This window comes from Canis lupus, chromosome 1 (assembly GCF_048164855.1).
Source record: "Canis lupus baileyi chromosome 1, mCanLup2.hap1, whole genome shotgun sequence".
Taxonomy (NCBI): domain Eukaryota; kingdom Metazoa; phylum Chordata; class Mammalia; order Carnivora; family Canidae; genus Canis; species Canis lupus.
The window spans coordinates 28,703,190-28,726,872 of NC_132838.1; the positions used below are offsets into that span (position 1 = coordinate 28,703,190).

The window sequence follows — 23,683 nt, forward strand, 5'->3', positions numbered from 1 at the left end:
TGAGTAGGAGGACAAAAGTTTTAGATGGGACACAACATGACAGCTTCTAAATCTTCCCTGGACATAATCAGCAAGGACTAAAAAAGATGAGCCAAAATTCTTGCAGAGTAGGGTTAGGGTGCTACTGGTAGCTGTGGGAAAAGTCTAGAGAAATTCCTCAAAAGTAGAAGCACCTAAAATTAACTTAGAAGCTCGACTGAGGCAGAAGCCAATCAGTACCTATCACCCTATAGGGTGCTGTGCTGTCTTAGGGTGGGAGGCCAAAACCCATCTGTAGCACATGCCTCTGGCTAACTGGAGTGAGTTATAGGACAAGACATTTCACACCCTAAACAGACTGCAGAACAAGATTTCCCCACAAGGACAGCATGAGCCCCGATTAAGTTTGCTTTCTTTTCCCTCACCTCTTTAAAAAGTGGTTTGAAAGAATAAAAATGCCCTCATATATTAGCCCAGAGGGGAAATAATAAATAGGTCCCAGAGGTAAATGGGAAGAGAATTAGGGAGAACACCCACACTATATTATAAAAGGCAGAGTGTTTGAACTAAGCCATCTAAATAAAACATGAGCAAGAGAGAAGAAAATGTCATGGCAACCAGACAAACACATGAAGGAAGAAAGGGAGAAGGGAAGGAAGGAAGGAAAGAAGGGAAGAAAAGGGATAAACAGGAAGGAATACTGGGAGGGAGGAAAATATTTTATCAGCAAAATTAGGTGAAGAACTTTTTTTGAAAAAAATAAGAGGGACACCTGGGTGGCTCAAGTGGTTGAGCATCTGCCTTTGGCTCAGGTTGTGATCCCTGGGTCCTAGGATAAGTCCTGCATCAAGGCTCCCCACCGGAAGAGGAATAATAATGCTTCTCCCTTTGCTTCTCTGTCTCTCTTATGAATAAATAAATAATATTAAAAGATAAGAAAAAGAAGCAGATTTCTCAAGCACTTTATTATATGAAGTAATGTAATGAATGTACAAATCTAATAAAAAGAACAGAAGGTCAAGTTAATAAAGAAACAGAGTGAGATGATAAAGTGATTCTAAGAGCAGGAATCCACAAACTACAACTACTTTTGTATGGCCTGTACCTGCAATTTAAGATTGTTTTTCACTTTTGTAAAGGATTATAAAACACAAAAAAACAAAGACTATGTGACAGAAATGATATGTGCCTCACAAAGCCTAAAATATTTACTCTCTGATCCTTTACAGAAAAAGCATGCTGACTCCTGCTCTCTCTCTCTCTTTTTTAAGATTTTTATTTATTTATCTGTGAGAGACATAGAGAGAGAGAGGCAGAGACACAGGCAGAGGGAGAAGTAGGCTCCATGCAGGAACCCAACGTGGGACTCGATCCTGGATCTCCAGGATCCTGCCCCGGGCTGAAAGCGGCGCTAAACCGCTGAGCCACTGGGGCTGCTCTGACTCCTGCTCTCAAGCAAAGAAATAAATTGATAATAAAAATTATACTGTTATAGATTTTAAAATCTATAGACCACAACAAATGGGATATATTTAAGTATATATGCATATATATACACACATATACATATGAATATTGAGTTACCTGACATTTAAGTGAAAAAAGCTTGAAATATTCCTGTGAATCCAAAATACAAAGAAATTGAATAACAGGGAAATAGAGGCCAAAGATAATTGAGTAAATTGAAGACATATATAATTTATTCAACATGAAGATAATTTAGTCCTTGAAACAGCACCTCAACAAACCTAATGAAAAAGTTATTTTAAAACATAATTCAGCAATATTCTGAAATGAAAGAATAGCTAGTTCTGTGGGTAAATGGATGTACCATATACTAGAAAAGATTGATACAGATTGCTCACAATGGAACATATACAGGGGAAGTTATTGAGCTTCAAAGCCAATGAAAGACTTCTGGAATCCAAGCAGAATAAATAAGCTATCTACAGAGGAGGGTGGGGATGGATTGGTCAGGCCTCTGGTATTTTCTCAGCAATATTCAGCACCACAAGACAGTATAGCAGTGCTTACAGAGTGCTCTGTGGGAGGAAGAATATGACTCAAGAATACTGTTCCTGCTAGTTTGGTGTTTGAATATAGAGATACAGGCATTCTTGAAAAAGCATTGAGAAAGGCATTCAAACACTACAGCTCATCCTGAAAAACCCACTTTAATAATGAAAGCTGGGCAGCCTGGGTGGCTCAGTGGTTTAGTGCCGCCTTCAGCCCAGGGTGTGTTCCTGGAGACCCGGGATTGAGTCCCATGTCAGGCTCCCTGCATGGAGTCTGCTTATACCTCTGCCTGTGTCTGTGCCTCTCTCTCTCTCTGTGTCTCTCATGAATAAATAAATAAAATCTTAAAAAAAACAAACAATGAAAGCTAATCAACTTAGCAGTGTTGAAACCAGTCTCAACAATAGATATAGGAGGGAGAAGACTGTTGATGGTCACTAAGGCAATATAGATATAAAATTAAAACTAAATAATTTGGGGAGCCATATTTTTCAGAATAGGATGTAAATGCTCTAAACTCCAATAAAACAAAAATAATAGAAGTAACAGAACTCTGGAGACTGGGATAGAGGAGATGGAAGTATAAGAGTACTAATCACCTTTCTTTCATTGCATGGAGTCAGCTCACATGTTGTCCAAAATTGAGTCATGTAGCTTTAAAAAAATGTATCCTCCAACCTAAGTTGGAACTAGTCTTAACTGCCTTCTAATGGTAAAAAAAAATCTTAGTAATTCAGTTTCATTTTAGTTTCTTTCCCCTGGGTTATATTTAGGTCAAATTAAATATAACTTTTCTATTTCTAAAATAATATGCATAGTATGATCTCATTCTTATCAAATTGTTTATGTTCTGTATCTAAGTCCATGCAACTGACAGTCCATGTATTCACTCACTCAGCCACATTAAAGAAATGCCCAGAGAGATGTCTAAAATCATACTCACCACGACGCAAGGCAATCAGAACACCTGTTGCTTTCCACTTGGTAATTTTCTCTATTGCATAAAATTCATATGCATGTTATCACTGTAAAACATTCAATAACATCTGAAGCTAATGTAGTATTTGTGTCAACTGTACTTCAATAAAAATAAATAAAATAAAAAATAAAATAAAAACTTTTTTTTTTTTTTTTTTTTTTTTTTAGAGAAGGAGGTTGGGGAGAGGCAGAGGGAGAGGCAGAGAGAAGATTCCCCACTGAGTGTGGAATCTGACACAGGGCTCCATCCCAGGACCCTGAGATCATGCCCTGAGCTGAAACCAAGATTCAGATGCTTAACTGACTGAGCCACCCAGATTCCCCTAAAAATTGTTCTTTTTAATTTTTAACAAAATTTCTAAAAATCATATTATTCCTGATAAGATTTCTTTTTTAAAGTTGTGATAAAATGTATATAACATAAAATTTGCCATTTTAACCATGCTTAAGTGTACACCTCCATGGCACTAAGTATGTCTACAATGTTGTGCAGCCATCAATGTTACCCATCTCCAAAACTTTTTCATCATCCTAAACAGAAACTCTGTACCCATTAAATAAATAATAAATAAATAACTCCCCATTCTCTACTTCTCTGGCCCCTATTCTACTCTGTCTCTGTGAATTAGCCTATTCCAGATCCCTCTTTTAAGTGGAATCAATCATATAATCTTTGTTCTTTTGTGTCTGGCTTATTTCATTTAGCATATTTTCAAGTTTCATCCATATTGTAGCACGTGTCAACTTCATTCCTTTTTAAGGCTGCATAACATTCCATTGCATGTATATACTATGTTTCATTTACTCATTTATCTGTTTATGGACATTTGGGTTATTTCTACCTTTTGGCTATGGGGAATAATGTAATTATGAGCATGGGTGTACAGGTATCTGTTAAGAGTCCTTGCTTTCGACCTTTAAGCATATACCTAGAAGTAGAATTGCTAAATCACACAATAACTTGGCTTAATTTTTCTACTTAACATTTTTGTTATAATGTTTTCCACAGTAGCTATAACATTTTACATCCCCACCAGCAATGCACAATTCCAATTTATTCACTTTCTTGACAACAGTTTTTATTCCTGGCTTTTTATTTTTAATAAAAGCCACATTAATGGATAAGAAGTGATATTTCATTGTGGTCTTGATTTTCATTTCCCTGATGATTAGTTTTGCTGATTATTTGTATGTGTTAATTGGACATTTGTATATATTCTTTGGAAAAAGTCTGTTCAAGTCCTTTGCCCAGTTTTGAATTGAATTGTTAAGAGATTTTTTTGTTGTTAAGTTGGAGGAGTTCTTTATATGTTCTGGATATTAATTTCTTATAAGATACATGACTTGCAAATATTTTCTGTACTCTGTGGGCTGCCCTTTCACTCTGTTATGTTCTTTGATCCATAAAGTTTTTTATTTCAGTTAAGTCCAGTTTATGTATTTTGTCTTTTGTAGCCTATCCTTTTGGTGTCTTATGTAAGAAATCACTGCCAAGTCTAATGTCATGAAGCTTTTACCTGTTTTCCTCTACAATTCTATGGTTTTTATCTCTTATGTTTAAGTCTTTCATCCATTTTGAGTTAACTTTTGTATAAGATTCAGGGTTAGCATCCAACTTCGTTCTTTTACACGTAAAGTCATTACTTTTTAATAAATGTTATCATCCAGCAGTTTAGCCCCTGATATTGAAGACTTATTCAGGAGAAAGGGCAGTGAGCACCTAAGCTCCCTGATGCAGCTCTGTGACATAGTGACCCAAAGCTGCCTGTGAGCCAGTCTTCCCACTGCTCCCACTCATCACTTCCTGAAGGCTGCTGTAGACTGGTACAAGAGCTGCTTTTTCTTTTTTAAACATCTACAGGCACCTGTTCTTTGAAGTGGGTGTCAGCTGCAGATGTAACAGCCATCATCACATGATAGCTGTTTTTAGTTAGTGGAAAATGCTGCAATACTTTACTTACTTGCCACCCAACTTAAAAATCCACAAACCAAAATTTCTCACAAGGGATAATTGTTTTTTCTCAAGTAACTTTTTTATATCAAAAGAGGGTGTTTTTTTTTAGTATTTAAATGGAAATAAACAAAATGGCGTATTTTAAAAATAGTATCTTACAAGCCAGTTGTCAGATGGAAATATCAAAAATCCTTGGCAGCCTTCCAACTGAAAAGGCAGATGAGTGATCAATTGAAAAGTCACCAGCAGCAAACAGGACACATATCACAAAAACAAATACTAGAGGTCAATTAAGATGACAAATGTGACCTTTTTGTAAGTATTTCACAATGGTTTATCTAACTCGTATCAGTTGTATTTTTTCTCTGTATAAATCAAACTATAAGTAGTAATATATATTACATCCATCCAAAAATGTTTTAATGATTTATACCAAGTAACAGTATGAGGTAATATTGATAATTATTTATTTCTGCTTTCAAGGCTGCTATAATTATCTGAAATAAGAAAAGAGCACTCTTGATTAAAGCCAACTGTGGGAAGATCCTTAGAATTTCTACCAGAAGGAAATTCTACCACCTAACTCTATAAAATCTTTCTCTCATGCCAAACCCTTGATAGTCTATTCCTCTTCCTCAACTATAATGAGAAACTATGGTGTGTACCTTAGGTTAGCTATATAATTTGTAAGCACTGGGTGTTATGCTATATGTTGGCAAATTGAACTCCAATAAAAAAAAAATCAAACTGCAGGGCTCCTTGCTAAAAACAAAACAAAACAAAAAAAAACAAAAACAAAAAACAAACAGAAAACCCAAAACACTATTAAGAATTTGAAGATGGCAACAGCAGAGCTTCAAACCAAGTACAGGGTCATTCTGAACATGGAGTCCTGTGCAACCACATAGGCTTCACACCCGTGAAGTCAGCATTACGTGTATTTATTTCTGTGTTCAGCCTTATAGCTTTGTAAGGATCCAGTTGCAGATACTGATTCTCAGATGCTGCCAAGATACGTTTGCTTTGCTTTGCTTTTTTATCCCCATAATATTATCACCTTGTCTCACTAGGATGTAGTAATCCCATCTCTTGGATGCTGAGTTGATTTTCCACCTTCTGTAAAACTGTGCTGCAACTGTCCCTTCTTCAGTCTTGTTTCTAAACATGTATCCAGAATCCACCGTGAATATTCATTCAACAATAATAAATATTTATCAACTTGGTTCGGATTGCTCCAAACAGATCCTGAGACTAGAATTTGAAGGGAGGGATGCCCAGGTGGCTCAATGGTTGAGCGTCTGCCTTTGGCTCAGGGCGTGGTCCTGGAGTCCCCGGATCAAGTCACACACCTGGCTCCCCGCCAGGGGCCTGCTTCTCCCTCTGCCTATGTCTCTAGCTCTGTGTCTATGTGTCTCTGATGAATAAATAAATAAAATCATTTAAAAAAAAGAATTTGAAGGGAAATATTGACAAGTGCAAGAAGGAAGGGGAGTGGGGAAATGATACTGGGAAGAGAAAGTAGTCAATAAACTGTGTTGTGAAGAAAAGCTGCCTCAGCCCCAAAAGTCCTCCTCCCACCCCAATCTCCTTACTCAGAAACCCCTCCACTGAAGGACAAGGAAACTACAAGTATTTGAACAGCAAACGCTGAGAATTATCAATTGAGGGCTGCCCTTTGGCAGAAGTTGGGGTAGTAAATCCTCAAGCCTGATGTCTAGGTAGCCAAAATGACCTTCTACAGTTTCTGGAAAGCATCCTCTCACTCGAAGATGCAGATATTAGCAGCTGGAACTTGGCTTAAATGGTTCAAGAGTGGGTCAGTGACAACATCTGCTTTGTCTGAGTGCCTGCCTGCTCTTTCCCAGGTACCCTTCTAAGTGCTGGCAATACAGGCCCATCCACAAAATCCAAACTCATGAAGTCTGTCTATTGTCTATTGTCTCTGAGGAGATAGACAAAACACAAACATTTAACAAAAGATGGTAAGTGCTATAAAACAAAATAAAACTTATTACAGGACTAGGAAAGGGAGCTGGTTTAGAAAGGGGGGTTGGAGAAAGTCTCTCTGCTGGTCATGTTTGATCAGTGATGTGAGCAAATGAGGGAAAAAGACTCAGGGGTACTGGGGACAGGGAGATCCAGGCTAAAGGAAGAGTAAGTGCGGGCAGCCAGGTGGCTCAGCGGTTTAGCGCCACCTTCAGCCCAGGGCAGGATCCTGGAGACCCAGGATCGAGTCCCACGTCGGGCTCCCTGCATGAAGCCTGCTTCTCCCTCTGCCTGTGTCTCTGCCTCTCTCTCTCTCTCTCCTGTGTATTCTCATGAAATAAATAAAATCTTAAAAAAAAATGAAGAGTAAGTGCAAAGGCCCTGAGATAAGAGTATACCAGTATGTCCAGGAAAGAGCGAGGAGGTAATGTTGCTCGATAGATTGCAGCAGGAAAGGAAAGAGTGATACAGTCAGAAGAGCAGATCGAAGTGGAATCATGTAGGGCTTTGTAGACCACACAAAGGACTTGGTATTTCATTTTGTTTTGTTGTGTGCTATTCTGAAAATGGAAAAAAGTGGAAGCTTCCGAGTACAGAAGTGATTCGATCTGTGGTGTCACCAAACAGAATTCATAGTTGTCATTTTGTTTCTGTGTTTCACCCTATATATAATAGTAGTTAGTAACAGACACCTGTAGGCCAAAGGCTGCCTTGCTTTTTTTTTTTTTTTTTTTTATGATGCCTGTAATCTAACTTCAGAAACAAAACACTAAAAATAGTAAGGTAACCATATGATCATCCATCCATTCATCCATAGGTTGAGAAAACCTTTCAAAGTTGAGTAATTCCTGCTTCCTTACCCCCACTACCATTTGGGACAAGCTGCTGTGGGATGTGGCAACTGGGAGACATGGCTTATTAGTGAGCATCATGCAGAATGAAAAATAGAGACAAAGATGCTGACCAATGTAATTATTGCTGCTTCTCATTTTTCCTTTCCTTTTTTCCCTTTTTTTCAAATATCTACCATAAAGAGTTCCAATCAAAAATACACCATAGTTCTTGACACAAGAAAATATTTAACAAATAATGAATTATAAAAATCTTTACAAATTGTTAAGCAATTATAAATATTTATTTTAAAAATTAAAATTTTAAAAAATCAGTATAAAATGCACATCAGCATAAGCAGCAGAATTTGCACAGGTTCACTCCCTGCAAAAAAATCACACAAGGGGTTTGTTTGTGCCCTAGAAGGCTAGGGCTCTCGGCCAGGGATCATCATGATGAGATTATTTTTAAGATTTTTATTTCTTTATTTGAGAGAGAGAGTGAGAGAGATCACCACTGAGGAGGGAGCCGATGTGGGACTCCATCCCAGTGCCCTGGGATCATGGCCTAAGCCAAAGGCAGACGCTTAACTGAGCCACTCAGATGTCTCATGGTGAGGAAATTAATTTTGCTTTTATTAAAAGATTAAACTATTTTGATTGTTGAAAATGTGGATAGGGACTCAGGATAGGGAATCGGGGCTCCTCCTGTTGAACAGAAATGGTGTCTGTAAAATGTTACATGGTGGATCTTGAAGAACGAGAAGCACTTCTGTCAGGGGATCTGCATCTTGGCCACCTCAGATTTTCATGGCGCGAAATGGGAGAAATGGATAAATTGACTTCAGTTCTCTGTTCTCTCTGCTAGAAGACAGCAAGTAAGTTTAAAGTGTACATTCTTTCCCCCTCTGATTTCATCTTGTTTTCTTTTTCCCTCCTTTCCCCTATGGTTATCTCTTTTCTTAAGTTCCATATATGAGTAAAACCATATGATAATTGTCTTTCTCTGACTGACTTATTTCAGTCAGCATAGTACCGGTCTAGTTGCATCCATAAGAGACTCTTAACTCTAGAAAACAAACTGAGGGTCGCTGGAGGAGAGATTGGGGGTGGGTGGGGATTGGGTAACTGGGTGATGGGCATTAAGGAGGGCATGTGATGTACTGAACACTGGTGTTATCTGCAGTGGATGAACAACTGAAATCTACAACTGAAACTAATGCTGTGCTCTATGTTAACTAATGGAATTTAAATAAAATAGTTTAATTTAAAAAAGAGGGAAAAAGAGTATATGCCCTTGAGACAGACTTTTTTTCCTGTTTTTTTTTAGCATTCTACTAAAGGCAGAAATGCAGAGGAATCATCTCTACATCACTGAAAGAGAGCATCTGTTGTGGCCAGGGACAGTTTTGTTCATAGCAAAGATAGACATTGGGGGCAGCAGTTTTAGTGAAGGATAAAGAAGCTCCAGAGAGTCTCAGGATAATGCTGCATCTATGATGCTGGGCAGCTGTCATGGTCAGAATTTAGAAACAGTACTGGAGGACCTCATGTGGCCCTTCCAAAACTTAGATTGAAGGGAGCCACATGGGCAGTCGAGCAGCCAGGACAGCAGCAGTGAGAGAGAAGAAAGTCTTGTCTATCATTTAGGATTTGTAAAGGGAGAGATTTCTGAGACAGCACTCTCCCAGACAGTTTGCAAAATGTGGGGTTAAGAAAAAATTACACTGCTCAGAATGACTAAGGAGTCACATTTGGATTGAATATCAAGCCTTGAAGGCTAGGAAGGAGAATAATGCTTCTGAGTTCAGGACCCAAAGGGTCACCACGTTAACAGAAGAAGCAATGAAGCTTTCTTTGATCCTAAGAGTCTTCTTTTATCACTAAAAGGTGCACTCAAGAATGAGTCTTTCTTCTAAGACTCATTCAATTAGTCTAAGGAGATCCAACTAATTTTCCAGGGACCGCTTACACCTGAGACGGACTACGGAACAGCACGTCCCAGAGGTGGAAGTCCAAGTCAAACGTAGAAGGACAGCCTCACTGAGCAACCAAGAGTGTCAGCTGTACCCAAGGTGATCTCAGCAGCAGCAAGTCCCTGTGGTGGATTTCCAGGCTGAACTGAGACAGGCATTCTTGGCTGAGACACCAAGAGGTGGTTAAAGCAGTATTGGAACATTCAGGTAGCTAATATCCAAGTGAAAAACCAGGTTAGAACTGATACAGTCATGGTTAGGAATAAATAAATGGTGTGTTTGGAGGTCAATTATTTGGGATATGTTAAAATAAATCTTTTAAAAATAAAAAAAATACATGGTCTCATCATGAAAAAATACTTAATCAATATAATGTCTGATTTTTACATTTATTTTTCTTAATCTCATTCAGAAAACTTGGTGGGGCACCTGAGTGATACACTAGGTTAAGCATCCAACTCCTGGTTTCAGCTCAGGTTGTGATCTAAGGATGGTGAGATCCAGCCTTGCCTCAGGATCCATGCTCAGCAATGAATCTGCTTGAGACTCTCTCTCCCTTTCCCTCTGCCTCTCCCCATACATGTGTGTGCTCTATCCCTCATTCTCTCTAAAATAAACAAATAAATCCTTTCAAAAAATAAATAAACTGAAAACATGGTGTAATTTTCCTGGATCACAATCTTTTAACAAACTTTGTTTTAAAGAGAAAGCAGACCAGCATGTCTAGTCCTGAAATTGAGATCCTAAGTCCTAATTGAGATCCTTAAAGATCATTCATTGAGCAAGACTGCAAGCACAATTTCTTCTTTAGAAATTGCAGTTATAATACACATACATTATGACTACTCTTCACTCACACAACTATCTCTATTCTCATAGGCATTCAGATGAAGGTAGAAGGGGAGAGAAATTACGATGATAAATAAATGTCTTGACAGCTTTTGTAGACAGCAGAATTTCCACTAGTAACAATAAAATCCTGGCTAGTAATATATTTTTAAAAGGCACTGATAACTGTGTAACATAGGGAGATCATTTCTGAAAGTGCCTTGGCTAACCTGCATATATAAGTTACAAGTCATGTGTGTCAAAATCAGAATTTTTCCATTTTTTAAAGAAGATTTTTATCTATTTATTTTGAGGGAGAAAGAGCACATGAGCAGTGGGGGGAGGGGCAAAGGGAAAGGGACAGAAAGAATCTCAAGGGGGATCCCTGGGTGGCTCAGCGGTTTGGCACCTGCCTTTGGCCCAGGGCACAATCCTGGAGTCCAGGGATCGAGTCCCACATCGGGCTCCCTGCATGGAGCCTGCTTCTCCTTCTGCCTGTGTCTCTGCCTCTCTCTCTCTCTCTCTCTCTCTCTGTCTATCATGAATAAATAATAAATAAAATCTTAAAAAAAAAAAAAAAGAAAGAAAGAATCTCAAGCAGACTCCCCGTTGAGCATGGAGCCCGATGCAGGGCTCGGTCTCATGACCCCCAGATCAAGACTTGAACCAAAATCAAGAGTCAGACACTCAATTGACTGAGCCCCTAGGCACCCTCTTTTATTTTCATTCTTATAGATAAAAAGCTAAATTATTTTAATGCTTTAACAAAAGTCTGTTTTTCTTTTCCACAGCAAATTCTAAAAGAAAAAAGGAAGTCAACAGAGCAATGTGAGAGAAAAAACTTCAAATTCATTCTTCATATTCAAACATCATAATAAAACTTCTTCAGAGGGGATCCCTGGATGGTGCAGCGGTTTGGCGCCTGCCTTTGGCTCAGGGCACGATCCTGGAGACCCGGGATCGAATCCCACATCGGGCTCCTGGTGCATGGAGCCTGCTTCTCCCTCTGCCTATGTCTCTGCCTCTCTCTCTTGCTCTCTATCATAAATAAATAAAAATTTAAAAAAATAAAATAAAACTTCTTCAGAAAAGCCAATTTATCCTCTGAAGTTATATCATCATTATTTGGGGAAAAAAAATCTCATGTAGCAATAAACATTGTCTTTCCATCAAATAGCAGTAATAATAGATAAGAATCTTTATATAATGCAAACAAGAAGACTTTGTCTAATAAAGTGATGAAAATTCCACCTCAAATTTGCAATCGTTAAGCCCACACTGTGTCCATGGTCTTGGAACTACTAGCTATGTTGGGAATAAGGAAAATGGATTAAAAATCCTTGATTTCCTCTCAAGACAGTGTGCATGTCATGGAAGGTAAAAGAAAACGAGGCACTGTCATATACATTGGCTGAACTGTATGCTTCTTTAGCATATGGACCATGTCGTATTCAATTTATCCTTTAAAGTTTCTTCCACAGTATAGAGCTAATGGCTTACAGGACAACAGGTTTTCATGATCGGAGAATAATTCGTCCTAGAAAAACTCACTTAAAGTGAATCTACTTAAAATAGAAAACAAATAACATGTACAGAGTAAGGGGAAAAAAAGGTTTGATTGTCTTTTTAAAAATGTAACCACAACTGATAAAAATCAGTATTTCATACTGTATTTTATAGAAGTTAAAACTATAGCTATGCAGTAATTATTAGAACAAAGAATGAATCAAGCACTGGTTCTTTAAAAAAAAAAATTAGGGGATCCCTGGGTGGCTCAGCAGTTTAGCGCTTGCCTTTGGCTCAGGGCATGATCCTAGAAACCCAGGATCAAGTCAGGCTCCCTGTATGGAGCCTGCTTCTCCCTCTGCCTATGTCTCTGCCTCTTTCTCTCTGTGTGTCTCTCTGAATAAATGAATAAAATCTTTAAAAATCAATCAATAAATAATAAATTTAAAAAATATTTATTTACTTTTAGAGAAAGAGAGGACACAGCAGGGTGAGGGGCAGAAGAAGAGGAAGAGACTCTCAAGCAGATTTCTCACTGAGTGCAGAGCCTGATGTGGGGCTGGAGCCCACAACCCTGAGATCATCACCTGAGCCAAAATCAAGAGTAGCCTTTCACCAATTTAGCCACCCAGACACCCCAAGTGTTGGTTCTTTTTAAGGTAACTTTTCTGATAAAGATATAGGTTAGCAGGATATGCCACTCTCTACCTATTGCAAAATGATCACAGCAAGAGTCATTAAAAGTTATTCAAGTGCTCTAATTTTCCAAGGTGCTCTCTTAATACACTGATATACAAATTTGTCTCCAAAATGTTATATTATGGTACTAGTCTTGTCAATAATTTCTTCTTTGGTTATTAATTGATCTAATTCTACTAAGTACTCATTTGTCAATAGTTTCATCTATAAATTGGAATCTTTTTCCATCACTACTTTCACTGATTTTATTGACTTTATTGTAGATTTCCAATTTCACTTCTCAATCAATATGTATTGTATTTGATTTATATCATTACATGTTTACAATATCCAAAGAGTAATTAGGAAACTCATTAACAAAAATGTTGATGTGTTGGAGATCTATGCTGATCTATGCTCTTTAGAGAGTGGGTATTTATAGAGACTATATCAGGTTTTGATAACTTTAGCATCCCTATGCAACAATCCTTGTTTTGGAGGGTCAGGTACCAAAAGTAAAAAAAATAAGCCCATGCCTATTAAATTAACAAACAACAATATGCAAATATGGAATAAATACTCAAGCTCACACTGATATAGAACATGTGCTACATAGTTTGTAGAAGTTGGTATATATGGGCTAAGTTGTGAAAAATTTCAAGACTTCATTGTTGAAAGCTCTTTTACATTGAAATTTCGTCGTCAACAATATACTCATGAAATTCGACCAAAAAGCCTGCTAAAATTGTGTGGGCCTATGGAGAAAGATAATTTTTACTGTAGTTCTTTTTCTATACATTGTATCTTTTAGATACACTTTTAGAACCTGTAGCATTAGTCAAATGAATGCTTTGCTTCTATTATGGCTATTTTCACCCAGTGATTAGTTCATTTTTGCTTTATTCTGAAGAAGATAGAGTCATTAGGATCATTTTGAGTATTTTTTTTTTAATTTTTAATTTTTTTTTAATTGGTGTTCAATTTACTAACATACAGAATAACACCCAGTGCCCGTCACCCATTCACTCCCACCCCCCGCCCTCCTCCCCTTCCACCACCCCTAGTTCGTTTCCCAGAGTTAGCAGTCTTTACGTTCTGTCTCCCTTTCTGATATTTCCCACACATTTCTTCCCCCTTCCCTTATATTCCCTTTCACTATTATTTATATTCCCCAAATGAATGAGAACATATAATGTTTGTCCTTCTCCGACTGACTTACTTCACTCAGCATAATACCCTCCAGTTCCATCCACGTTGAAGCAAATGGTGGGTATTTGTCATTTCTAATAGCTGAGTAATATTCCATTGTATACATAAACCAATGAACTATTGGGACTTCATCAAGATAAGAAGCTTTTGCACAGCAAAGGATACAGTCAACAAAACTCAAAGACAACCTACAGAATGGGAGAAGATATTTGCAAATGACATATCAGATAAAGGGCTAGTTTCCAAGATCTATAAAGAACTTCTTAAACTCAACACCAAAGAAACAAACAATCCAATCATGAAATGGGCAAAACACATGAACAGAAATCTCACAGAGGAAGACATAGACATGGCCAACATGCACATGAGAAAATGCTCTGCATCACTGGCCATCAGGGAAATACAAATCAAAACCACGATGAGATACCACCTCACACCAGTGAGAATGGGGAAAATTAACAAGGCAGGAAACAACAAATGTTGGAGAGGATGTGGAGAAAAGGGAACCCTCATACACTGTTGGTGGGAATGTGAACTGGTGCAGCCACTCTGGAAAACTGTGTGGAGGTTCCTCAAACAGTCATTTTGAGTATTTTAATCTCCCAGTAGGAAAGCAGTCTGGGAGTGCCTACTGTTTTAACTCCAACAAATAATTTATTCATCTCTGTTTCTCAGAAAGTATTCAAGCTGTCTAGAAATGGATCAAACCATTTGTGTCCTATCCACAGGCCCTCTAAGCATACACAAAACATCAAATTAAATCTTGGAAATCAAATCCTAAAGGAGCATTCCTGATCTATGATGTGCTGTGATTCTAAATGATGGCTATTCTTTGCAAGACAAACAATGTAACAGAGAACCTATCATAAGGATCTAGCTCTTGGCTAGACCTAAGGATAGAGCATAGTAAAAGATGACTTAAATGATTAGCAAAGAGAATCACCTTTTCTGAACACATTTCTATAGACAGTAAGATCCTGCACTGGGCATTGCAAGAAGGTAGAGTCCCTATTTATTGAGGGTCTTTTGTGTACCCTCAGGTTTTTTAACACATCCCGTTTCAATTAATTAGCTAGACAAGTCCAATTATCTTCTACTTTCTAGTTTGTTTTGCTTATATATAGCCCCTATTTCATCTGAAATTTGGGTACATCTCTGTGCCCAGCCTTACTTCTTCCAAATAATATATTAAATTTCCCAGTAACATTTATTAACCTTTGCTCATAGATTTAAGTTATAAGGTTAATCATATCTATATATAAATAGGATTGAATTCTGGACTATTCTGTTCATTGATCTTTATGTCCACTTTAACATCAATATCATACTATGTTCATTAGTAAAACCTTATGTTTTCATATATAGTAATGCAAATTCCAGTGATTATGATTCCCCCAATCTTTTATTATTTTTGCATATTTTTCTCTTTGAATTCTAAAATTGTTTTCCAGAAGAAATTTAGATTTAAACTTCATTAAAAATTCTGGTAATACTGTAATAGGGGTTGCATTAAACTTATACATTAATTAGGGTAGAATTAAGGTTTTTTTACAATATTAAATCTTCCCATCTAAGAACATAGCTTATCTCTCCATGTTTTCAATTCTTCTTTGACACCATAAGTTTGACTGTATTCTTCATGTGGGTATCATAATTATTATTATTAATTATTATCTTAAAATGTTTCCTTGTTATTGCTATGGTGAGTGGGATTTTTTTTCTATACCATTTTCTTATCAGTTATTATGATATATAGCACATTATTTATTTTTGTATGTCAATCTTGTATTGGCCACCTTAATGGACTCTTACATGAGATATTATAGTTCATCTGTTTGATTCTTTTCAATTTCCTGTATAGGTAATCACATCTCCGTAAGTCGTAATTTTACCTCTTCCCTTTTAATATTTATATTTCTTAGCATATTTTTAGGGCCTTTAATACATACTCAATGATAGAACTTTAGCAGAAATTCTTGCTTTGTAGGAATTCTAATATTTCACCTAAGAATGTTGGCTATAGGTTCTTGGTAAAGACCTTGTTTGTTAAAATTTTTATATTTACGAGTTTTTCTTTGCTAGTAAAATTTTTTTCCATCTATTGAGATAATAATAGGTGTTTTCTCCTTATAGGTTGTTAACACAACTCCCAAAGAACTTTAACACTAACCGTTTTCCTTACTCTACAACTCTTAAGTTCAGGAAAATAATTAGAACAAGATGTATATCTTGAAGAGGCTGACGGTGGGGGGTAAATATACTGAATAAACCACATTATCCTGTACTGTACCAGGTAGTCTAGTGTGCACCAGGTCTTCCAAGACTGGTGATACACCTAACCCTGATGACATGGTTTCTCATAAATATCCACTCTAGCCTGTAGGAGAATCGCCACAGCCTGAGGAATATAAAAGCTGGGCCTGGAGAACGTCAGTTGAACTCCCAGAGTTCTCATGTGTCTCTCACACTTTTGGACTTACTATCTGCTATTGTACATCTGCCAGTGTCCTCTGTCTGTTATTGGAAAATGCTGCTGGCCTCTTTGCTGTGTATCCTGATTGCAATGACTTCCTTCTGTAACTTCTAGATAAGTAATTTTTCTTGATTTATCAGGAGGTGTCTCTGGTCTTTCAGTCAATTCAATTTTGCCATTAACATTTATCAACATAATGGGTGTGAGATCTTTTAATCTAATAAGTTACATAAAAATACTTTTAATATTAAGCAACTTTTGCATTGCTGGAATATGTTTTGCTAGTTCATGAGATTTTAATTTTTTCATATACTCTTAAGCCAAATATACTCAAGAATTTAGTACATGATCAAGGTTACTTTTCAATTGAAAGATGGAATTTTTCAACATATGGTGCTGTGAAAAGTGGGTAGTGTATAAAAATATTAGATGGAATTCATCTTTTACGCTGTATGCCAAGGTATGCTACACATGTGCCAATGCTTAAATGTAAACTATGATATAAGAAGATAAAGGCACTAGAAGGAAATATCTGTGCATTTCTTTATAACTCTGAAGTAGAAAAAAGCCTTTTTTAAAAAAAGACTTTATTATTAAGTAATCTCTCTACCCAATGTGGGGCTCAAACAACCCCAAAATCAAGAGTCACATGCTTCACTGACTGAGCCAGTCAGGCACCCTGAAAAAGTCTTTCTAAACTAAGTCGCCAAATGCAGAAGCCAAGAATAAGGAAAAGGTTCATAAACTAGACTATATAAAAATGAGAAAGTTCTAAATAGCAAAAGACAGCATAAGCAAATCTAAAATAAAATGACAAATTGAGGCAAAGCATTTGAAATTCATAGCATGAGCAATACTTTAAAGGTTCTTGGATACTTTCTCTAATCCTTCATTTAAAAGCTTTTAGAAATTGAGAAGAAGTTCAGCAATCTTGAAAGGAAACCTAGTTCACAGAAAAGGAAATACAAAGGGTCCTAACATATGAAGAGATGTTCAATCTTACTCATAACAAGAGCAATGTACCTTAAAACTACCCTAAACTAATATTGTTCACATACTAGATTATCAAACCTCCCAAGAGCAAGTTGGGGAAGAAAGTCTGTTCATGTAATTTAGGTAGGCATGCAAAATAGAGCAAAGCCCATGAAGGGCAATTTGGCTAGGCCAGGCAAAATTGCAATTTGCATTCCACTTCTGCAAGTTTTCCTACAGATATACCTGCTTTATATAAAATGCTGTTATTTCCTAGGTTATTCATTGTTAGTTTATTATAGAAAAAAAATGTTAATGGGGCACTTCGTGCTAACCCAAAAATTAAAAAAAAAAAAATTAACAGGGCAGCCCAAGTGTCTATCAGAAGAAAACAGCTAAAATAAATTGTGATAAATCCAGGCAATGGAATACTAAGCAATTAGCAAGTGAAGAAGATGTCCTTGTATTCATGTGGAAAGATCTTTAGGATACACTGCTAAGCGAAAGACCAGCAAGGTGAAGATGAAGTGTATAGTCAGCTATCTATAATGCTGTTAATCAGCTATGGAGGTAATCACTGTCACAGCAATGGTTCTCAGAGTGTGGTCTGAGGACCTCAAGACCCTTTTAGGACTCCATAAGAGCAAACTATTTTCATGATAATACTACAAATGTATTTGCTCAGTTTGGGCCATTTTCTAAAATTTATAAAAACAGATTAATGAAAACTCCAGAAATAAAGGCAGCCTTGGACTTATGATTCAAATTAATTTGGTTGACATTTTCCTTGTTCTGTCACTTACGCCTGTGCCATTATCAAGGGCACTTAGGTCAGATGGTAAAGAAATGAATAGACACTGCCTGGTAAGTGTAAGAAAACAGACCACAGAAGCAGACCACTTGCTTTTTAAAGCCTGTTCTTTCCAAAAAGAAATTTACAAAAAGAAAAAGAAGATACCCAAATGAATAAATATGTCTGTCAAAATTAAATTCTTATTTCCGTTTCAGGCTTTGGGGAAAGTAGGGCAGATAAACAAGGTTCTAGGTCATAATAAATAAAAATTTAGATTGGCAATTTATCTCTGCTTAACAAGTAATTATAGACCTATTAAATACAGGCTTTGTAGTCGTTGCTATATGTAGCTGGGGACCAGATGCTTGGTCATAAGGGACATTAAATGAGGGCAGAAAGCCACTTCTACTGTAAGACAATTCAAAAGTATATGACATTTGTTGAATACAAATGTTTCTCCCTTGTATAAAATGTTTCTGAACCGTGATCTCCAGAGCACAGACTTTGAGCTGTTTTTTCCTGGAGTAGTGTTTCACTTACACAACTAACCCACATTTTCTTCTGTGATTCTTCATATGACTAATGAAGCATAGCTCTGACGTTATGATCTAGGGAAATATGTGGCCATGGAGTGCATAGTTTTGACAGGCCCCACACCCTGATTATAAACACACAACATGGCTGACTAGCCTCCATTCACTTTTCTTTTTTCATCCTGATTTTTAAAGGTGATCTATTAACTGTAATTGCATTCCTTCTACATTGGCTCTTGGCCCTACACCTCCAATAAAAATGTTTAGGTCCTTAATTCTTAAGGTTCTATACACACTTTTCTCCAAGAGAAAGCATTTCATGCCAAGCCAATCTGTCAGCGCTTCCATGTCCCAGCTGTCCAAGGTTACAGAATTGAAGAGCTACTATAGTATGTGCCCTGACAATGTTTTTCCCCTCCTGCTTACATTCATCTAATTTATCCATCCTTGTATAATAGCTCCTTAAGTAGATACATCTGTACATCTATTTACTCACAAGTACCAGTAAGATAAGTGTATGTGTATAATTTAGGTTCTGAATATGTTTATTTGCAAAGTAATGAAACAACTTGAATAAATACATTTCAAACTCAGAAATTAATATATAACATTCTTTTAAGGGCCTATCAAAATAATATTTGTATTTCATCTCAAAGACAAATATGTATAATAAACACAAAAGCTGGTGTTTCTGGGTCACCCAGGTGGCTCAGTAGGTTAAGTGTCTGACCTGTAATTTCAGTTCAGGTCGTGATCTCATGGGTTGTAGGAATGGGGTCCCTGTCAGTCTCTATGTTCAGCAGGGAGCCTGCTTGGGATCTCTCTCCCTCTTCTTCTGCCCCTCTTCCCGCTTACATTCTCTTTTTTCTCTCACAAATAAAAATATCTTATAAAAAAAAAAAAGCTGCTTTCTAAAATTGGAGCTTCAATTAGTTCCTCAAATAGATAGAATAATTATACTACCAGAAGGACCTCAGTTTGATTGCACTGAAGGTCACATGTGATATTTAAGTAATGTTTCAATTTCCAGCAGATTCCATTTTAAGCTTCTCTGTGGAATCCAGGATTTAGTATTCTTTCCAGAATTTCTCTTTAGACATACTTTTAAAAAAGGTATTCAAACTGCCAACACATCTTGAATACTTATCTGAAGGACTTAGTCAAGGCTGGGTTTAAAATCTGTAACCTAAAGATGGAAGTTTCTGAATGACACTGACACTTGCTAGAGGCAATCTAATTCTCATGATGAATGTGAACATCTCATTTACAAAATGTGTCGATTACAGAGAACCCAAAAAATGCAAGAACTAGTAAAAATAAGCCAAAAATAAAATCAACTGTGCTACAGCTTATTTAATATCATAGAGTAATCCTTCCTCTTTATAAGAATGATATTATCCTGAAATTTTCATGTCCATAGTTTGCTCCTACTATCATTGGATGTTACCTTCTCCAGCAAGCTTCCATAAATCCTCTATGTTCAGGGAAACATGGGGTGACCCCAAGGTTCCTTTTCTTTTTAGCCCTCCCTTACTCACCAGTAAGCTGAAGGTAGAGAGTGTTGGTAGAATGTATGCATATCAAGAAGTGAAATGAAAACAGTTAATTCTGTAAAACATTTCCACTGTTCTGGTATGTAGTTTTGTATGAACTACAAAATATGAATTGTGTAATTTCAGTAACCCTGCATATGAAGTCATTGCTCTTATATTTGCATTAAGACTGCATAAAATAAGCAGTAAGATTCATACTAATTTCAAAATTCAATATTTCCTTACTTAAAATGGCATTAAATATGAAATAAAAAAAAACAAGTGGAGAGACTGTAGAAAAAAAGGAAAAAGGCTTATATGTAGTAATTTTAACGGCACCTTTTTTCTGCCTTTTTAACAAAGGTTTCTGAATTTTCATTTTTTACTAGGTCATACAAATTCTGTGGCTTTGGATATAATGATGTACCAAACAGGCTCTTTGGAAGTCTAAAAAAGTTCAATATCTTCCAGAATGCCTATCTACAGAAAGATGATAGATAGATACTACCTACTCATTTTGTTAAAGCAGCTACTAATGTAGTATTTCTGAAATATGAATACTTGGTACAACACAGATTCCTTAAAATCTGCATACCAATATTCATTGCCTTCATGTTGTTTAGAATTTTAAGCCTCGGAGGTTTGAATTTCTTTGCAATACTGCACCTGTGCTGGGCTTTCTCAGAGGCTCCGGAGCATTTCATCACTAGCATGCCGTGAGCCTGATGACCTTTAGGCAAAGATCAGGTGGTTCCTCTGTTCTTCACACTAGGGAAGGAAAGACCTACTTGTAAAATGCAACAAATGTTTCCTGGATTAAGGCCAATTTATTTTTGATCTTCATTTGATCTTTATTTTGACTAATCCTTTTCTTTGTGTGATTTCCTTTTGTTGATATGCCAAAATTCTGCCAACTTGTTTCCTTTCTGAAAAAGCCCCTCATTTCTGTTAAGTTTAGTCTAGTATTCAGACTTGCTTGCCAAAAGCAAATTAAATCCCCTCTGCCCTGGCACCAACCCCTAACCAGGTCAGAAGCGTATCTTGTAAAACGTCTTGGTGATTGGCTCATTTATATGCTTGTTGTGGCTTAACCTTTTAAGGACTGTTATACATTGGTCTTTATGAATATGTTTAATGGGGGTAAGGGAGAACCCAGGGTATTCTTTCCACTTACTCATTCTCCCGAGAGAATATTTTCATCTCACTGTGGTCCAACCTATATAGCACCAACTATCTAGGTAACGCAGACCCATTCAGCTTTAATTTGAATTGATCGGGTAAACTGAATTGCTCAAGATGCCTGTAATCCCAATGCAGGAATGCGATACAGGACGTGATCAATCCATTCAATTGATCCATTGGAGACTGCTTGGAAATCTGGCATTCGGGCAGTTTGTGCATTTGCCCTGCTACAGGTAATCTCTCAGCAAGACCAACGTCTTCTTGCAAGGCTCTGCTAAACTATATGCTAAGAGAAACCTTCTTTTTCCAGATGAAACTATTCAGAGGCTTAGGCAAAGCAAACTAATGCACCAATTAGCACTGTCAGATCAGCATTTTCAACATGCAAGTTTGCTTCCAAAAACCTCCCTTTGAGCCTGATTTTGCAAGAGGTTCAGATCTCCTGAGTTTCACTTTGAGTGTCAAGTTCAAGCAGAACCCAAAAGAAAACTCAAATCAAAACCCACTGTGGACCCTTCGAGTTTCACCTGGTTTCTACCTGAAAGAAGTACCTAGTGTTCCCTTGAAACTTGACCCAAGTTTGCATGCAATTCAAATGAAATCCAATTCAGCACCGCAGAAAGGTTTGCAAACCTCCAGAAAAGAGGCTGTGAACCTGGGATGACCTTTGGGTATCCAAGGAGGTTTACCAAAGTTTTTCAAAAACGTAACTTCAGGGGCGCCTGGGTGGCTCAGTGGTTGAGCATCTGTCTTTGGCTCAGGTGTGATCCCACAGTTCCGGGATCGAGTCCCACGTCGGGCTCCCTGCATGGGGCCTGCTTCTCCCTCCGCCTCTGTCTCTCTCTCTCTCTCTCTCTCTCATGAATGAATAAATAAAATAAAATCTTAACAAAAAACCTTAACTTCAACATACTTCAAATGGTAACTCACCTCCAGGAAATCTATGTATCACATATAGTTGGCTTCAAGAGATGCGTTATTTCTGCTTTCTACCATCATTCTCCATCTCTTTATACTCTGAGGGAGGAGGTATCCTGGCTAATTGGTGAGGAGGTCGGTGGCTACCACTACGTGCTACTTGCACCTCGCTGACGCGTGCGGCCAAATCCACGAGCTCGGGCGTGTGTTATTAAGCATCGATTGTAAAGTGGCCCCGGGAATCTACACATTTCTAATGGCGAACAGTTGAGATAATCCAGTATCTCAGCACGACACAATGGGTTGGAACAACCTGTCACAGAAGACAAACTTCCACTTCTTCTAATGAAGATAAAACAGCGCTTACTCTTTTCTTTGTTCTGAGGCAAAATTTCTTCGTGGCCTTGCCCCCACCCACTCCTCTCGCCACAAAGCCCTACTTGTGTTCTCCTGATAATCCGCACTCACTCTCCCTTCTCTAACCATTCACCCCTCGCCTCTTCTCCATTCGGCGTCACGGGCCCCTCAGCCTTCCTCCCGCTCCTTTCTTCGCCAAGCTCCTCGACGGCACTTCGAGGCCGGCTGTCGGCTGTCGGCAGCCGCCGCTTTACGACAGTGTTGTAAACGGGCCCCGGGGGCGCCTTCCGGGCCCCTGAGGCCACGCTGACGCTGACGTTGGCGCTGGCGTTGGTGCTTCCACCCCTGCGCTTCTCGTCCGTGGAGCTCGCGTTTCGGAAACACGTCAGGAGGGGAGGGCACGTGACTCTTCTGGGGGCCTGAGCGTAAACAACGTTTCGCAGCAACCGTGGGTGACCGAGTAGCTGTATTCCCTACACCCAGTGCAAACAGGAGGGGAGAAAACAAAACGCAATGTGTAGTAGAAAAAAGCCTGGATATTGAAGTCAAACAGATGTGTTGGCTTGAGTAGCGCCTTTGCCATGGTGATCCTCTTAGAGTTGTTTCCCTGTCAGTGAAGTGAGGATACTGACACCTACCTCAAAATGCTAAGGGACTGAATGAAATAAAACACGTTCTAAGACTCCTTAATGGCTCCTTAAGAGAGAATACTGCATCTTACATCTTAGGCTTAAACAAGGGTGGTTTTGTGGGAAATTAGAAAACTGCTTATTTTTAGCCTTCTCATGCCGTGTAACTTCTCTGTTTGGTGTCCTAAAGCAACGTAGCATCTTTGCATGGAGGCACAAACACCAGACTCGAAGAAGTCTCCTATTTTCTCATTGGGCTGCTTCTTCCAAAACGCTCATCTTGCTAGAGCCAGGGTGATCTCATGCCACTGGCTTGATTTAGAGCGCTTGTCTAGCTAAGGAGAATGCTACTAA

The 23,683-nt window shown here is 37.9% G+C and overlaps 1 long non-coding RNA gene and 1 pseudogene across 7 annotated transcripts in view; one reads left to right on the top strand and one right to left on the bottom strand.

Moving 5' to 3' along the window:
• The window catches only part of LOC140632426 (uncharacterized), a 62,414-nt gene extending 39,401 nt beyond the window's left edge, over window positions 1-23,013 (bottom strand). For 3 of the 7 annotated variants that reach the window (XR_012030001.1, XR_012030009.1, XR_012029995.1), the window contains exons 1-2: window positions 22,356-22,997; window positions 20,910-21,011 (exon numbers count right to left, since the gene is read on the bottom strand). This is a non-coding gene — a long non-coding RNA (uncharacterized lncRNA). Of the gene's footprint in view, window positions 1-8,167; window positions 8,608-20,909; window positions 21,012-22,355 lie in introns of those variants that run through there. The other 4 variants (XR_012029980.1, XR_012029989.1, XR_012030010.1 and 1 more) reach the window with 4 other exon arrangements.
• Window positions 9,700-10,038, top strand: LOC140608512 (SNRPN upstream reading frame protein-like; annotated as a pseudogene).
• Window positions 23,014-23,683: the final 670 nt, after the last annotated feature.